Source organism: Passer domesticus, chromosome 6, assembly GCF_036417665.1.
Source record: "Passer domesticus isolate bPasDom1 chromosome 6, bPasDom1.hap1, whole genome shotgun sequence".
Lineage (NCBI taxonomy): Eukaryota > Metazoa > Chordata > Aves > Passeriformes > Passeridae > Passer > Passer domesticus.
This window is the reverse complement of record NC_087479.1, coordinates 21,754,765-21,777,542: the sequence shown is the minus strand read 5'-3', so window position 1 is coordinate 21,777,542 and position 22,778 is coordinate 21,754,765. Positions and strand designations below refer to the sequence as shown.

Sequence of the window (22,778 nt, the reverse complement as noted above, 5' to 3'; positions counted from 1 at the left end):
CCCAATGTTTCTTGCCTCTCCTTTGAAAGCCCAGTGCACATTAAATGAAACTTATATGCTCCTTGAAGCTGCCTGTGTTATTATTGGAACTGATGCACATTCATTCCAACCAATCTATTTTTGTTTGAACCACTCACTCTGTATGAAACCGAGCATAATAACTACAGTCAATACAGATATATTTGTTTTTATTTAAACTCCTAAGTGTGCTAAAAGCAAAAAAATGCTTTTCTCCCTGAAAACCAATATATATGTATAATAGGCAGCAAACGTATGTATCAGTCAAAGCAGGAGTGGCCGGAGGCGCAGGGGCCGCTCCTGACATGGCTGGCACTGCCACCCTCGGCGGTGCCGCGGGGACCGGGGCCTCTGCAGGGGTAGAAGGGGCTCTGTGGGGGACAGCAGCTTCCCCGGCAAGCTGGCAGCTTTTCCTTCCCGGAGCGGCGGCAGGGGAAGGGCGGCGGGTCCCGGTGCTGCGGGCTCGCCGCTGTGTGAGGCCCGCGCAGGACGAGCCGGGCCGGCGGCCCTGGGAGCCTGGGGCACCTCCGCCACAGCACTTTTTGGAAAGGCCGGCAAGTGCCATGCTCAGGGACCAAGGAGGCCAGGGCAGCAGGGGACACCGAGGAGAGTCCAAGGCCGGGTTGGAGCAGAGCAGCAGCCGGGCCGGGCCGGGCTGGGGCGGCCGCTGCAGTCGGACGAGGCCAAGGCACTGGCCGCGTTTTCCTGCATTGTTCCTGCGCTCAGGGGCACTCAAAGGAACGGCCTATAATGCGTGGGGAGGGGACTGGGGAGAAGAAAGTAGGGAAGAGAGTCTTGGCAGAGGCAAAGACTGCTTTCTCTGTGTGTCCATTTATTTGTCTCAGTACCAGAACTGATAGTTAGAACTTTGTTCATTGACAATAAATTAAATCGGTTGAAACCCCCGCAAATCAGTAGTCTGATTTTGTCCATAACATCAAAATACCTCTATGAATGGATAGAAATGAACACTTTTTTTTTTTTTTTTGATGGGATTTTGCCTCCAAAAGTTGACGTGGAAGTTAACAGGCATCTTCCTTCTGCTCTCTTGGGATCCACTCATCTGCTTTCATTCATCAGGCAGCTTGTCACTTTTCATCACGACGTTAATATGCAGGTGAAGGAGAAGGAGAACTTCAAGAATGATCAAAATGGCTTATCAAGTTTGGAGGTGCAGTCCAAGGTGGTTTATGTCTATCCTGGTTGCCTTTGAAGTGCAAGGTCGTGTTGCCTTTTCTGACCACACAGATCGTCAGCTACTACTTGTGCAAAATACATGTAACTGCTTTCTTCCTATCCTTCCTCTACAACCTTACCTTATGTCAAAGCTAGAAGATGTTAGGATCTGATGCATAATCATGGCTGGGTCTTCCATGTTTTGCAGCTCCTCCTAGAGCTCACAGACCATCACCTGTGTTTTCCTATGCTCACACCCATCTTTTCTGTTAGAGGAGTCCCCTCGTCTTGTGACAGCTTTAAGATGACTCTTCTACAAAGATTGAAAAGCTTCAGTTTAGTAATTCTGTCCCATGCTCCTAGGCAGCCTGTGCTCATTACCAGAACCTCATTAAACACACTGAATTGTGAATGGCTTGTTTCCAATCACATGGAGTCATATCCAGCATGACACTAGACCTGTTCTGAACTCCACAAAAGAAAGATCTCACACCATTAGGGGACCGTGGACCATTAGTTGGTATGCAGAGCTGATTGATCCAGGAGCATCTATTTGGGCAAGTTTCAGACCCCAGTACCTCCCAGTTAATCCATTTAGCACTGTGTTTGCATGTTTGCTGAGGCATTCAAAGGGGCTTTATGGAGAGAAGGATTTCTCTATAATGAATGGAAACAAACAAGATCAAAAGGCAGAGATAAGCAAACAGACAGGATTTCAAACCTAACCTGCGTTTAAACGGAATGGCTGTCAATATTAATAACATAAAAGCAGCAGTGAAGTGTGGCTGACACACGCCAGGTAGAAAATGCTTAGAGACATCTGAAAATCCCATCAGAAATTGCAAAGGCAAATGTAATTAGCATGTCTGGAATTGTCTTAATTCCTTGGGTTTATATTGTCTTGAGAAGCTGGCAAGGATCCTCTGCACGTACTTTGTGCAGGCACAGCTTTGTCCTTTCCCAGTCCTTTTACCCCTTTTTGGCAATCTATAAATGGAGGTAATGGGGTGATGCTAACACAGGATGTTCCTGCCTGTGGCATAAGGCACTTTCTCAGTGTATTCAGGATTCAAGACTTGTTGAAATTGCAGACCCTACTTGTCAATTCTGCATGCTGGAAGAATTCAATTTTGCTCTGTCTAAACATGCAGGTCAGAGGACAGAGGCATTATCAGAATGGTGTGGAGGCCTGTGCCTGGGCTTGCTGATGCTGATGTAGGCTGGGAGAGCAGAGTTGTGGGGGAAGGAGCAGAGAGGCCAGGGTGAGATACTGAAATGAGTAATGGCTCAAACATTTTTTAAAACAGAGGAACTTTGCCCATTGCACCAAACTGTGCAAAGAAGCAACTGCTGATCTGTGACCACTGAAGCCCACCCCCCAAATATGCCTTCTGATGGGAATTTGGACCATGAGTTAAGCCACCTGATGGGACAAGTAAACAAGGCTGGGGGAAGAGAATACATCCACAAGGAAAGCCAAACTCAGCAGCTTTTCAGCAGCTGTGCTGAAAATCAGCTCTGGCTAGATTTGACAGGGGGAAGCCATGTATTTGCTGAGGTTGGGTTTGCATACTCTCCCTCAGCTGAGGGAAAAGAGGAGAGTTTTTGGGTGTGTGATGGTGTAACCTCTGGTCAGGACGAGACAGAGGGGCTGAACACCCACCACCAGAGGCTACAAGCCAGGTAAGGAGACCCTGTGGAGAATCTTCCCTTGCACAAATGAGCTCAGTTGTAAAACTCCCTGTCCTGCCTCTCAAAAGGTCACATTCACATGGGACACTTGTGAGAGGCAGCTGTCATGATTTAAAAGGTGTCATAAGCCATCAAAGACCCCCAAAGTGCCCCCAGACTAATTTCTGAGGCATCCCACCAGAGGACTGCACATGATCCAAAGTGTTGCAGCAGATCCAGAGTTAGTTGCAAAAGACTGTGTGAAACTCCTCCCTGCAGGGTAAGCACTGGGTTGTTCCCACATATACCTGGACTATATTAATCCATAGAACTCTGTGTTTTGTGGGACCCACACCACTGAGAAGACTGAAAAAGAGGACCAATGGGTTGCCACCGGGTCTACAGAGTTGTGATGTCTTTTGGCTTAATCTGTCTCTCTCTCTTTCTCCACTTCTCCCCCTTTTCTACTTCTTTCTATCTGTCTACCTCACATTTACTGTTAAATAAAATCCTTACTATTGACTTTGGCATGTGGTCTTGTTTGCTCTTTAATTTGGGCAGAGGCATCTCTGTAATAATTTCAAAAATTTGATCTTAACAGCAAGTGATGTTTTTAGTCAAAACCAAGGGTGGTTGAATTGACTAATTGACTGTGAGTGTGCACTGCCTTTGTAGGACCAGACCTAAAGGTAAATAAAGTACAATGAGGAGTATAAAACCAACAGGTGGAGGGACAGATTGGAGAAATCAGGTGTAAAGGAAATGCAGGAGCTGAAACTGCAGTTTAATGTATCTACAAGTGCACATTTAGCAGGCAGTGGCTGATGACAACATAGGGATTTGGGGGCTCCACAGTAAATTTCCAAAGCCATTTGCTCAGCAGCTTAGTGCATAACCCAGGAAATCAATAGCCAAAAAGCGTGGTTTATGTTGAAGCTGGCAAACAGGTACAAAATCACAGTAAATAAATGCAGAATGACTACACTCTCATGTCTGAATAAACATATCTGGTGGAATTGTGGGAGGGCTACAGTGCACTCAGCTACATTTTTTTGATGGGACTTTGGCAATGGAGGGAGAGCCTCTGCTGGAATATTTGGCAGGATTTGAAGCAGTGGTGGTGGGAGTACCTTGTCAGCTCAGGGTGCAGAGCAGGCTGCTTTTAGTGTCAGGCAGGCCACTGGCCCTATACAGGGTGGGTCAGGACCACAAGTGTCAGCTGTAAAGAGACATGATTTGATTAAATGAACTCATCCAGGCAACTAAAGGGCTAATGTGATTCCTAAAATACAAACACTACAGGGAAATCTATTAACTGTGACTAAAACAAAAGCCTAGCTGGAAGTGAATCACAGACCCAGCTGTCACAGAGCAGTGGTTCCTGGCTGCTAAGTCATGAGCACACAGAACACAAGTGAATGGGCATTGCTAACCCCAAGACTCCTGACTACTTCTGAAGAATATCTGCTTTTTCTAGTTGGGTTTATGTGTCAGTGCTGGCACTGCTGACACCATTTCTTTCCAGAGCTGGTAAAGAAAAGGTGTGACAGCACTGCAACACCAAGCCAGGTGGAGAAGCAAGGTGAGTGAATAATGTAGTTTGGAGGAGAAGGGAGAAGACAGCTGTGACAATAGCTGAAGTAGAATGAAAGGGCTGAGGGGGTCATACAAACAGATGCAAAGCATTGCCTGATTTCTAAATTAATCCCAGCTGTAGAAATGCTGTTTTTGAACCAACAGGTTGCTGCTGTAGCCTGGATCCACAGTCAAGGAGGGCTGATGAGAGCAGTGGACAAAACCAGGTTTTCTGTGAAATACCTGTGGGGAGGTCAAGACAAGCTCAGGGTGAGTAAGGTCAGACAGAATGAGGCTGGGATCAAGAAAAGAAAATGGGATGATAGCAAGAGAATACAGAGGATCTTTCCAGGTGATGTCTTGGTTTGTATTGTCTGTGGCCACAGTGGCATTGAAATATCAAGTGAATTGGTGCTCCTGCTTCCCTGGGGGAATGGTCAGAGCTGAAATAACTCAGCCCTGGGCTGGTGGATTTGTTTTTATTTCAAAACATAATAATATTATTTCTCTCCTCCTACTGCCCTTTTTTTCTCAAGTGTTTAGAATTGGTATTTCTGCTATAACTAGGTCAGGGAACCTAAGTAGGTCAGGGTGACTCTGTAAATGTGGCAGATCTAGAAGCAAAGCTGGAGAGGGGAGATCTGACTGTGTGTATAAACAAAAGGGGGTAAGCTGGGCCTAGTGGGAAGGATGATCCCTCAGGAAAGTGCTGGGAGCTGAGAAATACCTGTGTGGGAACTGAGCCAGGAAGGTGAGGTGTGGGGCAGGGAACAGGGTCCAAGGGAGCAAGAAGGCTTGGGAATGGAGTACAGGCTGATGAGAGGAGTAGGGAAGAGATTGGGATTACAGATATAGATGTGAGGAGAGCAGAGAAAGGGTGAAAGGGTTAGAGAAGGGCTAAGGCTGAGGAAGGAAAGCAAGAGATGTGTAAGTGGGAGCAGATTAGAAGGACTGGGAATGGGATTGCATGGAGGACAGTGGCAAAATATGGGGAAAAGGCTTAGATGTTACGTGTATCTGAGAGGGAAAGAGTGTGAAGGGCACAACAGGGATGATGTTTTTAACTAGAGTGGAAAATGAGAGATCAGGGGGAGAAGAATGTGGTATTCAGGTAGTGTTTTGCTGCCAATCCCAGCAAAGGTGTGGTGAAGCCATCATTGTGTCCTTTCCCTCCTCTCTGGGAAGGGTGAGCATGCTGAAAGCAAAATTATAGAAGAAAAGGGGCCTGTGACTGTGCTTGTGCTTCTCAGTTGCACCTCATTTTGCAGGGGCATTGCTGACTTTGATGTCAAAGCTCTGACTCCCATCCAAGGTTTGGTGTTCTTCCGCTAGAGTCATCAAAATTTGCTTCCCTCAAAAGCAAAGATGATGAAGTTGCAGCAATGGGAAGAGATGTTTCCATCAAAGGGAGAAACCCTCAGGGTTTGAAAGTTAATAATTTTTATGTGTCTAATTTTGTGTCTTAGTCACCCAATGCCTTGCACATTTGGGGTTGCCAGGTTGAAAATTATGCACATGACCCTGTGGGACCCCTTAAACTATTGTTCCATGAAAATGTGACTTCATTTCCCCCTCTGCAGCATCTCCCTCCTTCTTTTGTCACATATTAAGAATATTCATGGGTGTAAAATCTGTGCCTCCATGCAGGCTGCTGTGGGAAGGCATTCTGGGTCTGCTTTACACACTTGGGAATACTTCTTTCTGAGCTGAGTAGGACACTGCACTGCACTGTACCTTGAGGGCTCTCATCTGCATTCAGCCCTGCCCCCAGAGCTCCTCTCCTGACAGTGGTTGTGCTGCCCCATTACTGTGTGTGTGGTGCTGCTCAGAGGACAGAGTGGCAGCCTGGAGGGAGAGTTGTCCTGTTTTATTGTCAGCCCTGGGGTAGTGTTGGCAGTGGGGCAACCAGAGCTGTCATCCGAGGCTTGTGTACAGAGATCTGCTGTACCTGAGCCCTTGTCAATGATCCTTAGTCCCTTAGTTGCCTTGTTAATACTGAAAGTAATTTTCGTTTTCTTCTTCCATGGAAGTTAGTAGTTCTGACCTGGATGCTGCTCAGATTTGAGGGGTTTAGCTTTTTCTATTTGTTTTGGATAGCTATTACATGATGCCCTACTGAAATTACCTCTTAGGGCTAAGAGCAGTGGATTTAGGAGAGAAAGAAGGACATAAAGTAAATATTTGTTAAGGAGGGGGTGAGTCTCTCAGTGATACCAGCCTGGTGAGCCTCCCCTTTTTCGTTAGCAGAGATGTTGGCTGTGAAGGGGATGTGCAGCTTTGGTTCCAGCAGCCAAATCCACTGATCGCTTTGGGCCATTGGAAGTACTGGATCTATAAAGTTATCTCTTCATAGGCACTGTAAACTGATGTAATCAGTTGGAATCAGTGGGTAGTGGTTAAATAGACCTGGCAGAGTGTTGTATTGCTGAGATATTAATAAAAAATGTTCAAGATTATTCTTATGTAACAGCATATACATCCTCCAAGAACAGAGCAAGGAAGGCTTTAGGATGTTGACTTTAAGTTTTTTTTTGACTGCTTGGGTTGTTTTTAAAACCAAAATTGCTATGTGAATGCAAGAGCAAGACAGGGCAGCAGCATTTTCTCTTCACTGGCAGTAGAGCAGATTTGTCTATGGATACTCTGCAAAACTGCCATAAGAGTAGAGGATAAAGTTGGGTTCTTATACAGCACAGTTGGATGTCTCATCTGGGGATGTTTTTTAGGATGAATTAAGCCTTTGGATAATTCTAACTGGTAATTCTGAAGGTGTAATTTAGTGACATGCTATAGTGACCAGCTTAAGAATACTGTCTTTGCTTAAGCAAAAACTTAAAAAGAAAGTTGAGAAACATAAAAACATGTTTGATTTGGGTTTTTTTCCCTCAGTTATTTCAGAGGGGTTTTTTTCACAGTGAAATTTTTCTTCAGTACTTTACTAGAAAAAAAAAAGAGTACAGTTATTAACTCCCTTTGGGCTATAATTTATAGCCATTTGATCTTTTTCTCTACTCCAAATACTACTTCTGACCATGAATACTTACATTCCTTAAAAATGCAAAACAAATATGAACTTATTTTGATGGTGGAATGTGCCTTGAAAGAAAATATTATAGTTAGAATATTTTCAATTTTTTTTTTTTTTTTATGAAACACCATGGAATTATGTGGAAACTTGACTGCAATATGGAAAGCTGAGCTGTCCAAGTGAAGCAGGTAATTAACATCTGAAATTTGAGGTTTTGAATACAAACACAAATTTTATGAAATCAGTAGCAACTTTTCAGAACTGTGATGAAAGCATCTGATTTGTTATTATTACCCCTATGATGATGATGATGATGATTGTCAGAGTTAAGCTTTACCCATCTGCTTTCTTCTGTGCACACATTAAGAGCAAAGGCTGCTCTGGGACTTTACAGAGAGTTCAGACAGCACCAAAGCAGAGTAGCAACATGCATTAGACATGAGGAGGAATCATCACAGAGCTGAGGCAAACACCTGGGATTAGTGATGAGCAGAGCCACGAGAATCCACTGTGGTTCTGGTACCTCTTAAAAAGAAGCACCGGGAGTTGAAGAATTACAGAATACTGTTATGGTTTGCCTGGTTGTTATGAAATCAAAGATTTCTGGGGCTGGTATCCAGCTGGTTCAGGTCTCCACTTGAATGAATTTCCTCCTCTCTCAGCTCTCTACCTTTTTTTATGTGCTCCTCTCTTAGTTCCTCCAGAAGTGCCTCCCTGCCCTGCCACCCAGTGTCAATTCCATAACAGCTCAGCTCTGTGCTGCTTCCCAGGCATCTTCCTCATACATTGCTGGTTTCTTAAGGAGGCTTTATGGCTTACAGGACCCCTACATTTCCCCTGAAGAGACAATTTTGTGTCACTCCTAGCTTCAAAATACAGCAGATGGAGGACCCACATACTAGTTAAGATCATAGAATGGTTTGGATCAGAAGGGATCTCAAAGATCATCTCATTCCAACCCCCTGCCATGGGAAGAAGTGTCTTCCAATAAATCAGGTTGCTCAAAGTTCTGTCTAACCTGGCCTTGAACACTTCCAGACATGGGGCATCCACAGCTTCTCTGGGCAACCTGTTCCTGTGCCTCATTTTCTTTTGAAAGCCAAAAGCTTTTTTGGGAGAGATATTAAGGAAACCTGTTACACATATTGGGGGAAGTCTGCTCACATATATCTGCTGGAAGCATCTGCAAATGAAAGAAGAGAAGGAAGGTTAAAAGAGTGTGTTTGGCAGAAGTTTGCATAGCAAATAAGATGTGAAGGTGCAGATAATTATTAAACTATTGACACTACCTATAGCACTACCAAAATCTTTAATCTCTTAACAAGTCTTATGTTAAATTACAAAGATAAATCCATGGTTGCATTTTATGATTTCTATGCATTAAATATGGTGTTGATGTCAGCTTTTGCCCTGGATTAGTGGTATGCCCTAGAGAAGGCTATATATATATATATATATATATATTTGCTTTATACAAGATGTTGCAAAGGCCTTTAATAACTTTTTAGGTAGTGTTGCTTTCCTCTTTGCTTAATCTTTGATACTTACCTGGTTCTTTGAAATGTATCAAATTCTTCCTACAGATAAACAATATGTAAGATGTGGCAGTGACACACACATTCCTATAGAGGGTCTTATGGTATGCTGGGAACTTGATCTTCACTGTGCCACTAGGGCAGAAAGATTTTGTGTTCTGGGCCTTGACCTGCAGCTCTGGAGATCTGCATTTAATTTTCAGTTCTGCCACATACTTCCCAAGTGACCTTGTGCGAGTCATTTATTCTCTCAGCATTTAATTATCACCCTTTTGCAGATGAGAAGTTGACACTTTTCTGCCTTCCAGAGAGTAATGTGAGGATAAATTCATCAACCTTCATGTTCTGCTGTGAACAATGGGAGTTCACTGAGGCAAAGCAAAGTCCAATGAGGAGATGAGACAGCATAGGGAACCAAAGCAAGGATGAAGCCCATTTTAACTAGCTAGAGAGCTTCCTGTATGAAGAGAGTGTATGATGTCTTGCAGGGATTTACATCAATCCTCTGAGTGTGCAGTGCTATGACCTCAGTATCCTAGCCTTCAGTACAGTGACAAACTGGAGGGTGGGGGAACACGAGGTTCCTGGGTCTCTTAGTAAGTAGTCATCAGATGGCTCATTCGCTTATGTCACTTTTGGGTGATGCTCCTACCTTTTCCTTTCTGCAGCTAGCCTGAGTCAAGCATGGAAAATGGTCATTTACTGAGATTACAGAATGTGGGTTGTGTCACAAATAGGAGGAAAAGGTGCAAAGCATAAAAATGCTCTCTTGGAGAGAAAATGTTCCATGTCAGTCTGTGTTGTCATTGTGATTTATTGTTCTAGAACTGTTGAACGCTTCTATTCTCACTGCCAAAGGACTTCAACTGCATGGGACATTTCCAGCCTTCTCTAAGGAGATGGCTTTCATTTTTACAGGTGACAGCTGTGGGTCTGGATCACATAAACATATATCTTGACCTTGGAGTGAAGTTATTAAAGAAGTAGGTGCAATTCAGAGGAGTAGAATTGCTGTTGAGGTGCTGGAGTCAGCTGCCTACGTGTCTCTTGCTGTGGTTAGTCACTAAGAGCGTGCCATGGACACGTAACAGTCCAGACAGTGCCTTCCTGGTCTGCTTTCAGTTGGAAACTTCCAAGACTTCCAAGCAGAGGACTAGCTGCCCCTTCCTTGGTAGCTGTTCCTGCAACTAATTCCCAACTTTTTGACTGGTATTTTGCAGCTGCTGCTCTGCCAATGTTCAGAAGGCTGGATTTCAAGTGCCTTTCTCATCTTGCTCCTTCAAGAGCAGGTGAGCATTGAGCATCCTTCTGTGTAGCCAGAGCATGAGCTCAACCTTGAAGTCATTTGAGATGTCAAGTTGCATGGCAGTTGGCCTCTTTTCAGGTATGGATGAAGACAATTGCTTGCCCCCAGTATAGCTAAATACTATCAGACAGCTCTGGTCTAATTTTTGGTTTATTCTCCACAGCTTTTATTAAAACTAAATGGAGCTTCAGATTTTTAGCACTTTGGAATGTCATGTTACAAGAGAGACCTCTTCTCTGTTAATGGATGTTATGTACTGTGTAGATGGAAAACATTTATACGAAATAGACTTCATTATTATTTTTTTTCAGATACCGAAAATCTACCTTTCCCACTTGCTGCTTCATATTAGATTAAAAAACCAAACGTTGGTAATTGATTTAACTTCAGAATGAAGTTCTCTTGTTTTGCAGCTTCCAGGAAATACATCTAGTCTTTTGAATGTATGCATTTTGGGATCTTTTGGAAGCCTTCTGCCTGTGAATGTCTTGGTTTTATAAGATGATACTGCATCTTGGCTAGCAGGATCCAAGATGCCAAGTAAAAAAGAGAGTAAAGACTTAGGGGACCAGATTTTTGAATATTCAAGTGGCTAATGGTTCAGGTAATTTTTGGATATGCACGTGGCTAATTCCTTTCAGCTTGAATAAGGTGCTTGTATATCTTTAGGATGTAGGGTCTAGTTAGCGAAGCAATTTCATGTGAGTGTGTTTTTTGTTTGTTTGGTTGGGTTTTTGTGTGTGTCTGTGGTTTTTCTTGTTTCCTTTGTGTCCCAATGGCATTTTTAAAATCTCCTTCCCAGCATTTCTAATGTTAGGAAGAATTCCAGGAAAAATCAAGCAGCCTGTGAGAAGTAGATGCTGCCTTTGCTGCTTCTGGCTTCATCCTGTCTTCTCTGGAGTAATGTTGTAGGGGTATAAAACATGTTTCCTGTTAGGAAAAAATGTGCTGTAAAGAAGGAAGCCTAAGTAAATATACAATAAAGAGATGTATAAAAGTGTCTTCAAGAGACAATTCATGGCTCTGTTAGTATCACAAGGAGATTTTTGTGGGGGTTTTTAAAGGCCCTTGCTGTAGTACAGGGAATGACTCTAATGCCAAACTTTAAACCCCATGCTGAAAACAAACAGCCAGCATGTTCTCAGCCTTTTCAGCATCTGTTAAATAAGGTAGTATAAAGAGCTGTGCTGTGGATATTAGAGGCTTGGCACACTCCTAGTATAGCTGTCACTGGGAAAAGGTATTTATAAAATGTGCTGTGGAGAAAATATGGTATTGCTGCTAATAGTGAAGCAGCCCCAGCAAAATGCCTTTGGAAGTCACATGAGGTATGATAATGCAACAAGACTTCATAAAAAAATTGTAAGGTGGGGAATGAACAAAACCTTCCTCTTCCTGCAGTGTGTCAGGTCATATGGGTGGCTACAGATGATCCTTAGGCACACGTAACAAAACTTGGCAACAGGAAGTGAAGGGAAGTCACATGCTTAGCAGAAACTTCAAGGGCACGCTCAGGAGACAGAATGTAATTACTCAATTTGGATTTTAGCCATGACAGTGAGTTAACCCTCAGAGCAAGTATGGGTTTATTTATCTCTTTTCCCCATCCTGAGAGTTCTGAAGATTAGAGGTAGGCACTTAAGACCCTTTACTTATTTTTTTTATAAGCTTTTCCTATGACTTGCATTCTTATAATATCTGAGCCTTAAAAACATTAATTAATTTAGTCTAATATACATTTGTGACTCTGAGAAGTATTTTCCCAGCTACCTTCTCACACCTAGAAATAGTCCCTGAGAGAAATATAAGATTGCGGCAGTTTGGTTTGTTCCTTGCATTGGGGATTACAGTTTTAGTTGCTGTCCTTTTTCACAAGGGAAGGGCATAACTATCCAGGTAAGAAAACAATGGGTAATTTAATAAGCCTCAAAAGACCTAGTGGAAAACAGGGCACTTCCCCTCACTGCTGTCTTGACTCATGATGAGTGCAGAAGGAGGGGCCAGTCACTGTATATTTCATGAACAAAATATCAAGTTTGTTCCTGCATACTGTATGTTGGGCAGCTGGCCTGTCCCTTCTTCCTTCTGGCTGCCAGTAGGATTCCCTGATCAGCTAAAGTTTCCTGTTATGTGAGCCCTGCCAGTGGGGTGCACATGGAAAACGTGTGCTTCCGTTCATTAAAGTGTTGCTTTTGATGAAAAAGATGAGATGTGCTGGTTTGGGCTGGAGTAAAGGATCTTCACAGTGGCTGGTATGGGGCTGTGTTTTGGATTTGTGCTGAACACTGGGTTGATAATAGAGGGATGATTTTGATAATAGAGAGATGTATTTGTTATTGCTGAGCAGGATTTACACAAAGCCAAGTCCTTTTCTGCTTTCTTTTCTGCTAAGCTGGTGAGGAAGTTTGGGACGCCGGGGATACTGGGAGGAGACTCAGCCAGGACAGGTGACCCAAACTGACCAAAGGGATATTCCAGATCATGGGACATCGTGCTCAGTATGGAAAGTGGGGGGAAGCAGGAGGAGGGGAGGGATGTTTGGAGTGATGGTGTTTGTCTTCCCAAGTCACTATTACATGTGATGAGGCCCTGCTCTCCTGGAGATGGCTGAACATCTGCCTGCCCTGGGAAGGAGTGAATCTTTTCCTTGTTTTGCTTTGTTTACATGTTTGACTTTTGTTTTACCCACTTAAACTGTCTTTATCTCAACACATGAGTTTTCCAGCTTTTAGCATTCTGATTCTCTGCCCCGTCCTGCTGGTGGGGGAGTGAGGAAGTGGCTGTGTGGTGCCTGGTTGCTGGCTGGGGTTAAACCATGACCGATATATTTTTCTCCAGTTTTTCAGAGCACTCAGAACAGCTGCCCAGTGCTCTGAGGCTTGCTGCTGGCCAAGGCCCCTCTCAGCACAAAAATAACTAGATAGGTGGCGACCCAGAATAAAAAGATAAAGGCAGGTAAGCTGCAGACAGGTTACCCTCCAAGTAATATTTGATTTAAATTGTAATCCATAACCTGTAGCTATTCCTCTCGCCTTTTGCCATCATAGGAATAGATGAGCGACGGACTGCTTTAAGTCAGGTCATGCTTCAGGGTGCAGAAATCTGAGTTCAGAGTGCTCCACAGAAGACTTCTGTACACAGAAAGGTTTAGACCCATTGCATGCACAGACCTCTCTGTGACTAAAACATGAGGAAAGACGCTCATACTGTGAGATCACAGACCACTTGTGACCTGAGCCGCCTCTCTTCAGGAATCCATCAGGCCACTAAGCAAGGGCAACAGGATCTAGACTGGAAGCTCGGGTCTGTGTGTTGAAATAGTCCAAGGACACGCTGCAATGGTTGGCATCGCAGCCGTGCAGCCCAGCCTGCCGCGCACGTCGGGCAGGTTCCGTTCGCGGGGTGGGCGCAGGGGAGAGCCCAGGGGAGGGGGGCACAGGGGAGAGCCCGCCCGGCCAAGGGCAGGGCCCAGGGGAGGGCCCAGGGGAGAGCCCAGGGGAGGGGGGCACGGGGGAGGGGGGCACAGGGGAGAGCCCGCCCGGCCAAGGGCAGGGCACAGGGGAGAGCCCAGGTGAGAGCCCGCCCGGCCGGGTGCGGCCCAGGGGAGGGCCCAGGTGAGAGCACAGGTGCGAGCCCGCCCCGGGCTGAGGGGGGGGCGGCCAAGGGGAGAGCCCGGGTGAAAGTCCAGGTGCGAGCCCAGGTGAAAGCCCGGATGCGAGCAGAGGCAGGAGCCCTCCCGGCCTGGAGCGGTGCGGCCGCCAGGGCTGCGGCGGGGCCGGGCCCGGGGCGGGTTTCAGCACCGCGGAGAGCGGCAGGGCCGCGGGCATGGCGGCGCGATCGCCCTCACGCCGCCGCGGGAGAACGAGCGGGGTCGTTCAAGCCACTTCTGCTTTTATAAAGTCTTTGTATGCCAAGCACTTCCCAAACACTTACTGGTCTGAAGAGAATTGTAAAAAAAAAAAAAAAAGAAATCGAAGTTTTTTCACAAGAGCACTCAGCAAAATGGCCGGTTTAACAGTCAGTACTTGGGCAGCACTTTTCATGCAGGGGTTTCCACACACTTTGTGAATATTAATGAAGTCAGCTGCAAAATCAATCATTCCTTTATAACATAGGTAGGTTTCATTATTCTTGTCTAGCTGGGGAAACTGAGGCAGGCAAGGATAATGTGGTTTGTCTCAGCCAATATTGAACCCAGGAAATAAAAATTATGACCTTTATGCTCCCACTAATACAAAACCATATGGCTTCTATAGCCCTTCCTGTTTTGGTTTTAAGAGATGCATTTCCTTCAAACTGCAATTCTTCACCTAACTGATCTAGATTGCCAAGCTTATGGCAGATGATTTTCCAGCTAGCCTAATTATAGCAATTCTCACCTATTGCCCTTCTGTTTCTTAAGGATTGGTGCTGTTTCAAAAAGAGAGTCTCTAGCCTTACTTCAAATGCACACCGGAACATGTGTGGTGCTGGGTTTGCTATTCCTGAAAATGTTATTTTGAAGTAAAAACTTGCCCCTTTGATGGTTAGAAATAGATAAATATATGTGCTATTTTGCACTCAATTGTCAGGCATGTACCATGGTGTTTTGTTGTTTCCCTGGACAGGTGGAGACAGAGCAGTTAGGCACTGACGGCTTCTGTCTGGTGAGCTGGCTCTTGATTGACTGATTAGCTTCTTTGTATGGCAGGCACTTCTCTCAGCTCTGTCATTAAAGATGCATCATAACCCCTTGCAAGAGGGTTTTTTTTTTCTTTTTTTTCCTGACACAGAGGGAGAAGGAAAGAGTAATGCTGAATGTTTTACAGTAGAGAAACTTTTGTTAATATGGAAGGTCTTTAAAGATGGGATTTAGCCAGATTTCTGTCTTCAAAAATTTGAAAAAAAACCCCCAAACCTAAAAAAATTGCTGTCAGGGCAGTAACTCATCTAATTCCTCAAGATTTTTCATGTAGAGCCTTCCATTATTTTTGTTTATAGTAGGTACCTTTAGTGTTAAATAGTTATAACCTTTGTAAAAGATATGGGAGGTGGTTGGAGAGTGGCTTTTCATTTTAAAATTGGATAAAATGAGGTATGAACAAGGAGACTGGCTTATAGACATGGCTGCAGGTGTCTGGACTGTCAAGTTCCATCTCTCAGTCATTTCAGCTTGACACCAAACCATGGTTTCTTCCAGAGGTAGGAGACAAGACCTGGGAGATGACCTCAATTCTCTGTCAGTGCTGGTATCTGATGTAGCTTTTTTCCTTTTTGCTGTTGATAATGCTATGAAAGTCCTTTATCTAAAATGTTTTCTGCCTGGAGAAGTGATACTGGTATGTGTAAGTGTGAACTTAAATTGATATGCTGGTATAAATTAATTGTTTCTTTATAAGATAACTTTTCACAAGTCAGCTTGCATCACTTTGGAGGGAGCTTAAACCAAGGAAAACAAGAAAAGGCACCTCCAATTCTGAATCAAGCATTTACACAGGGAATTGTAACACTTCCTTGTTTGAAAGATTTCTGAAGTTACACTTATATGCCCAGTAAAATTCTATCTTGCACAAAATATAGAATAATTCACTTCTGATGCAGCAGCACTTATTGCATGATTCTTGCAGATATTGTGATGAAATCAGAGATGACATGACCCTTTCTGCAGTGATCATCAGTAATACCACAAGCAGGTTGAGCTATAGTCCTCAGATTGTGCCTGGCAAAAAGGGACAAGATAATCAATGTCTTCTGTCTGCAGGCCAGTGTCTCAACAGTCAGCTGTGGTTTGTAGCTGCATGGGGTAGGATGGAGTCATCTGCTATGGATTTGCCTGTGCATGGGGTGATCATAAGCATGCTGCATATCATCACTGTGACTCCTTGCATCTAGAGGAGCACAGTATTTTTCAGACACTGCAGTTCATCTGTGACTGACACTTGCCTGTGTCTGGGTTATGACAGTCCCATTAACCTAACCCTTGGATCCTCTTGCTGAGACAGCATTGGGCTAAGCAGAACTTTATTAATTAGAGCTTGTTGGAAACCTTCTTGTTTATTAGGATGGTAATACAAAATGTAGCAACTGCAGACCCAGCAGGTCTTCTGATCGTTTCTTCCTTCAGCTGAAGGATGAGTTCCTATAGGAGGGTTCTGTCTTCTGTGTACTCAAGGCCAATGCTGAGAGGCACTGCCTCATCATTTAACCAGGTACACCAATTATTTTATTGCAGTTCAAATGCTGATCCTAGATTTGATGGGTAGAAAGCTTCAGTGCTTCCAGCTCTGAGTGCAGGTATCCAAATAACATTTTGGCCAGCAGGAATCTGCTCGTTAGAGAAATGTAATGGTCATTTCATAGGAAGCCTGCATAAAGACTCATGTATCTTTCTGTGTGATGTGAATCAGGTCTATGAAGGCATTGACTCATCAGCATGTGGATCTTTGTTGGCTTCTATACATGGTCAAAATCCAGGAGATTTGTAGGTCTTTGAAGTTGTGTTTTAAGATAATAGAAGAAATCCTGTCCCTTTAGAGGTCTACAGAGTTCTCCATTCAGAGAGAATGGAGAAACATAGCATAGGTCCATCCTGGGAGGTAGTCTTATGTTTGGTTTAGTAGAAGCGTGGAGAACTGAGTGAAACAATAATTCAGTGGAACTTAACAATGACTCCCCTTTAATTTTAAGTCTTGTTGACTGGCTTCTAAGAATGTTTTATTAAGTCATCTTCAGTCAGGAGAATATTGATGACAATGGACTGTTATCGAGCTGTGTTTGTGGTGGTGTGAGAGCTACACTGTGGGAGGGCTGTGAAGGCCACTCTATTTTTGGGATATAAAATTGCAGTGCGAGGAGGAATGGATGGCACCTTGCTGTGAAATAATATAATTCAAACCCATTGCTTTACAGTAGTGCCCTTTGAATGGGCAGTGACATGGCAGCCTTGTCTAAAGGCAGCTGCCCAACCTTTCCTCGTCCATGATCAGTGCAGAGTTTTAGCTCTGTTGGGAATTGTTTGCATGCAGCAGATTTCATTCTCTCTCAGTTGCATTGGTGCAGTGCCTGTCAACCTGGGGAGGAAAGACAAACCTGTTAACAGGAGCTTTCTTTTGCTTATTTACTGAGTATTTATATATCGCCTTCAGTCTTTTTTTCCCCCCCTAAATTTTGAATATTTGATGTCAGTTCATTTATTTTTATGACAAATTTCTTTTTTCATTCCAGAAGCAGAAAGCAATGAAGATGCCAGAATTATGAGGGCATCTGTTCTCTTATTAGTGCTTTCCCCCACATTCACTTCCAGCCCATATACAGAGATACAGGACTGGTTGTTTATTTATTTTTTTTTTAATATACCTGTGTAATTCATTACAATGTGCCTATCTGGGTGTTATTCCAAAGACAGATCATCTCTGAGGTCTTAAACACTGCTAAATGATAAATAAAGGCCTTTGCATGCAGTTGATTCCCAATGGTCAGAGCCTCTGTTCTGTGGGGTGTGCCCTCAGAGAAGATTGTTGCTTTTTCCTTAAAGTGCAAAATACCATCATGCAGATTAATCATGACTCTGTTGTTTTGGAGGTGTAATATAGCAACCAGTGCTTTTTTTTCTCCTGTGAAATGCCATCTGCCCTCCCCATGTGGATTTTTTCCCCCTTTGTAAGAAGATGCTGTGCTGCGTTTCAATGCCTTCGTATTGGGTCATGTCTCAGAGACTTCAAAAGGATCTAGGAGTACTTCCAGAACTAAGTCACTTCTTCTGGGGGTCATGGATTGTGTCTATTCTAGATCCCTTGATACTTACTACTACAAGTTCAGTTCTAATTTTGTTGCGAGAACGAAGGAATGAATCCACTGGGACTTGTAGTTAGTGGTCACAGCTAGTTTTGCCAGGCGCCTCACAATGATTGCAAGGAAAGGAAGAGTGCAAAACCTACATTAGAAAAAGAAAGCATAAAAGTTGGGCTGTTAAACCATAACAGACTATCATGAGTTTAATTTGAGCAGGAAATATATAGATGTAATGGCCCTCAGTAGGTGGTGACTGTTGTATGGCATAGGGGAGTTTAAGTGAGGTGACAATGGCACCAATAAATAGATCATGGGGAATAATCTTGTTCTGATTGTTAGTGGAATGGAAGAACTATCACCTTAGCTGATCTTTCTCACCTCTAAGTCTCATGTGGGTACAACACTTTAAAGTGCTGAGAATATCCATCAATATACATTGAAGTCTGTGATAACTAAAGGCATGGATCATTCTGCAGTGAATGGTATTTCTGCTCTAGGTTTGAAGCATACCTCTCTGTTTTCTGCTTCAAACACAGCTCACTTTTCTGCATGTTTCAGCACTCTACATATTTTGCTTGCCTTACTCTCTACTTCACAGCTGCTGCATTAAATCTATCCGTGGACACTTAAAAGATGCTATGGAAATGTATTGCTTGCCTTCAGCGATAGCGGTGGTTGGCCAGCACATTGCTCCCCTAGCCCATCAGCCCCAGCACCGTGGTGCTTGTGTTTGCTGGACTGTTCCTTCTGAGTGTAAGGAGGTGAACACATGTTCAGTATTAATCTTCATTTCAATGAAGTTGTTTTAGTTCATGCTTTATTGCAGCGCTTTGTAATAATGCATCTGTAATGGCAGCCCTTGGGGCAGCAGTCGCATGTGGCAGGCTGAGTGCCTGAACTGCTCCTGAGAATGACTCCAATCATACAGAATGAGGCACTCCCTGGTGCACCATCTGAATTTATAATACCAATTTATATAGTGCCCTAAAGCAAGGTTTGTATTTGCTCTGGGACACAGGGGCCAGGCTATAGAAAGGGAACTGCGCTCCATTTTTTTTTTTTTGCTGTCCCTTTTTTTGTATATATGAATTTGTCTAGCTTTTCAACTTTTCTGTCTTAAAGCCTAGACTGAGCCCAGGAAATGCAAAAATATGCCTTAATACAGAGTGATGAGTGCAGAACTTGTAATTGGGCAAAACATGCCTGCTGCCAGCCTCACAGCATTGGCCAAACCTTTCACCAGGTGTAGAGGGGAGGCATGCAGGAGGGCACAGCCCTGCAAGCAGTGCAGGGCAGAGTCCTGGCTGCTAGTTCATTATGGACCATCTTTTGTGCCTGGGAGCCAGTGCTGGCTTAACCTCCTTTGAGAAAAGATGTGATGAGATCCAAGGTGGTGAGGGTTGGATTTTCCTAGATAGGTACTCAGTAGGATTTTCAGAAAGTGCTTAAGTAGCATGGATACCTAATTCCTATTAATTTTGAAAAAGAGGCATGTAGTGCTCTAAAGGTCAAAAGCAATGCTTTAGGCTTGCCCTGGAGATATGCCATGCCTATCACCAAACAGAAGCTAAAAGACTTTTGTCAAAAATAGTGTTTGCTAAGTGAGAAGAAGGTATGTTTTGCTCTTTTTGGCTCCTTGAAAAATTTATTGAAGCTACAAAATTCCCAGTTCCCACTGTTTTATAGCAGCAGGAAGAGAATTTACCCCCCTTGCCCTGGTTTTATTGGAGTCCTATTTGGGGTGTCTCATCTCACCTCAAATCTTCACATTATAGATTCATGCCAAAAAAAGACATTTATTGGCATCGGATTGTGAATGAGAAGTACTTCCCCCTACAGATAGAATGGTGTTTGAATGCATTCTGTTTGTCTGCCATGTCAGCAGAGAAAATAACAGCTGTTCCATTTTTATCATGTTTATCCAAAATAGTGCATAAGGTTTTAAAATGAGATAACTGAACCATTGGAAAGGCACTGGTTGCAGCAGTTGTTCCTTATCCTGAGAGCTTCCCAAATGATCAGTTACTTAGAACATGATGCTTGCAAACACCTTTCAGGAGCTCGTGGGATAAAAGAAATTTTGCAGGGGAATCTACACTTGACTCACACATTAGATGGGTACTGCAGTCAGTCTGGGGGGGATCTGCTTTTTGAGAGAAAGAGTGGGCAGTCTGTCTTATCATGCCCCAATGCTGTTATTCTGCACTGATATCTTTATTCCACCTGGCCAGGAAGGGTTTCTGTCCTGTGTGGATAAGTGGCCAGCTACTGGTAAGTGTTTGACATGAGTCTGCTAAGGGTTGGTTCTAAAGACCACAGTGGCAGACACAAATTCCAAACCATCTGTGTTTCCAACATTGTTTGGAGTGTTAACTAGTGGATACAGCAGGAAATGTCCCTATCTAGTACCAATGGTCTTGAGCAGTCAAGGTATGTGTACTTCAGGGTCACTGAAGGGTTCAGAGGCAAAAGGGAAATAATATTTAATCTTCCTTGAGGAGCTGCTGAAGTTCTTCAAAGAGTAGCTCCTGTGAATGCATCAGATTAGCATTTTGTTAAGGAGAGATTTATCTTTCACTCATGTTAAATCTAGCTTTTCTGATTGCATGTCTCTCTAGCTCTTCCTCTTTTAGTTCTCATCAATTCCTATTCTTACCAACCCTCTTGATGGACATGCAGGTATGACATGATATTTGCTGCCAGAGAAGCACATTGTGATGCCATTGGTTAATTGTCATGGCTCCATCTGAGGATCCAAAAACAAGGAAAGGAGTCAGAGTTCAAGTGAAAGGGGAGTAAGCAATAAAGTTCTGCTGAGTCTTACTGCAGGTGAGGGGCTGGATGACATAATGGAAACTGGAGTGACCTCATGGAATTAGAAGAAGCAAGAAAGGATGGAGTTCAAAACTGGTGGAAATACTTATTGTAAGACTGTGTTTTAACTCTGAACTGTGGCTTTGGTTTTGGCCATTTCACTGCATGCTACCTGCTGCCTATAGGAAGGGATTCTCTTCCTTTTGGCCTGCACTGAGTCAGGGTCACAGTGGGCTTGTTGACAATGGGAGATGGCAATGGATGTCGTTCTGTCTCAGGACGAGATGTAGATATATGTCTAATGTCTGGTAGGGGAGATCACAAAGCCAAAGTGACAACCATAAAATTTGGTATCTCTGGCTTAAAGAATGTACAGCTTTTATTTTATTCTCCCTTGCAGAACTGAGTGTGTACCCACATCTGTCTCATCTGCTGTTTATTAATGCTTATGTGTAAATAAACATGTACAATGCATTCTCTTATAATGATGCTCTTAAAGATGGTGAAAAAGTGTAGGAAACTTAAGAAGGGCTTGCATAATTTCTTTCCCCAAATCAATTGATGCAATGAAATATACTTTTTTTCCCTACATGATTTGCCTTGAATTTGCTCTTGCAGCATTTGCACACACACCACTTATTTAATCTCTCTCAGGCACTGTTCCCACAAGGAATCCTTTCACCTGAATGGGTTCACCCTTACATTCTTGGCTACACACATCAAGGTTTTTTCATTCATTCATATACTTCCACACACTCAAAGTTGTGTCTGTGTAGTTTCTGTTCCCTGTACACTCAAGCAGAATGGTGCTCATTACTTCCTGTATATAGTGTGTACAATTTCTATTAAATAAATGCAACAGAACATGCTTGGAGGAGGAAAAAGCCTGTGCATCAAGAATAAATGGCAATGTCCTGCAAGTGGTCAGAATAACTTTGGAGGCTGAACCTCCAGCTGTAGTTAAAAATGGTGTTTGCAGAAGAGCTTAGAACTAATCCTCTGAAATGATGGTAAAGGGAGTTCTGACCAAGCACTGTCATGATTACTTTCCCCCATCTCTGTTATTTCTTATTATTGTAATGAGTTTTGCTCTCTCAAGTAGAATAAGGTCACCAGTGAGATAAGATCAGCTTTGTTTGGCACAACCCAAGAAGATCTGATCACAATTTGGACTGCAGCTTGTAAATTCACCTTGGATATTAACTTCTGGGCAAAAAGACACTGAAAATGCTAACATGGCCAAAAAGGAAGAAAAAAAAAAGCCAGAGATAAATTGCATTCTTGCCATGTTGCACAGATTTCCCTGCCACTGTTTCAATGGCAAATTCCTCTTGAGCCTCATTTCCATTAAACTATACCACACAAATGCTTAATTTCAAGGATTTGGTGAATGCCATTTAGAGAATCTAAGGAGGAATACCAGGAGATTATACTCTGTGTCAATATTTCAGTGCAGCTCCTTTTCCTATCCCTTGCTGTCATACTTGGGGCATTTGTTTAGAATGAATCTTCTAGATCTTGCGGTGCACCATTTGGACATCCTGGCATGATGGCTGACACCTCTAACTTCTGTCTCCAGAGTCTTTTGTAGGAGGATCTAGTCTGATCCCTCTCTCTCATCACCCCTGCTCAACAGGAAAGGGGGGAACCAGGAGCATTTTCCATAGCATCAGGGAGATGGGTACCCACCGTGAGCCAGCTCACTGCTCTAGCAAGACCTAAGCAAAAGCTGTGTGTGCTGCCTACTACAGCTGCTGCCCTGAATTAGCAAGCCCAGATCTCAGAGCACAATAAGTACCTTGAAGATGAGCAGTCCCACATAGCAATTTATTGAAATTGCACTGACTGAATTGCCCCAGTTTATGACAGCATTTTGTCTTTTAGT

General features: G+C 43.5%; 2 long non-coding RNA genes across 6 annotated transcripts; both read right to left on the bottom strand.

Annotated features, from left to right (window-relative positions):
* Window positions 1–779: 779 nt before the first annotated feature.
* Window positions 780–13,677, bottom strand: LOC135302794 (uncharacterized). 5 transcript variants are annotated; one of them, XR_010364358.1, is made up of 5 exons: window positions 13,342–13,677; window positions 8,487–8,651; window positions 3,996–4,683; window positions 1,335–1,507; window positions 780–1,254 (listed from the first exon to the last, which is right to left on the bottom strand). It is a non-coding gene; the product is annotated as an uncharacterized LOC135302794 (long non-coding RNA). The 5 variants fall into 5 exon arrangements; XR_010364359.1 differs by having other exon boundaries at window positions 780–1,225; XR_010364360.1 differs by having other exon boundaries at window positions 780–1,109.
* A 3,375-nt stretch (window positions 13,678–17,052) lies between these two features.
* On the bottom strand, window positions 17,053–21,134 carry LOC135302796 (uncharacterized). The gene is made up of 3 exons (XR_010364362.1): window positions 21,066–21,134; window positions 18,093–18,221; window positions 17,053–17,358 (listed from the first exon to the last, which is right to left on the bottom strand). It is a non-coding gene; the product is annotated as an uncharacterized LOC135302796 (long non-coding RNA).
* Between the last annotated feature and the right edge of the window lie 1,644 nt (window positions 21,135–22,778).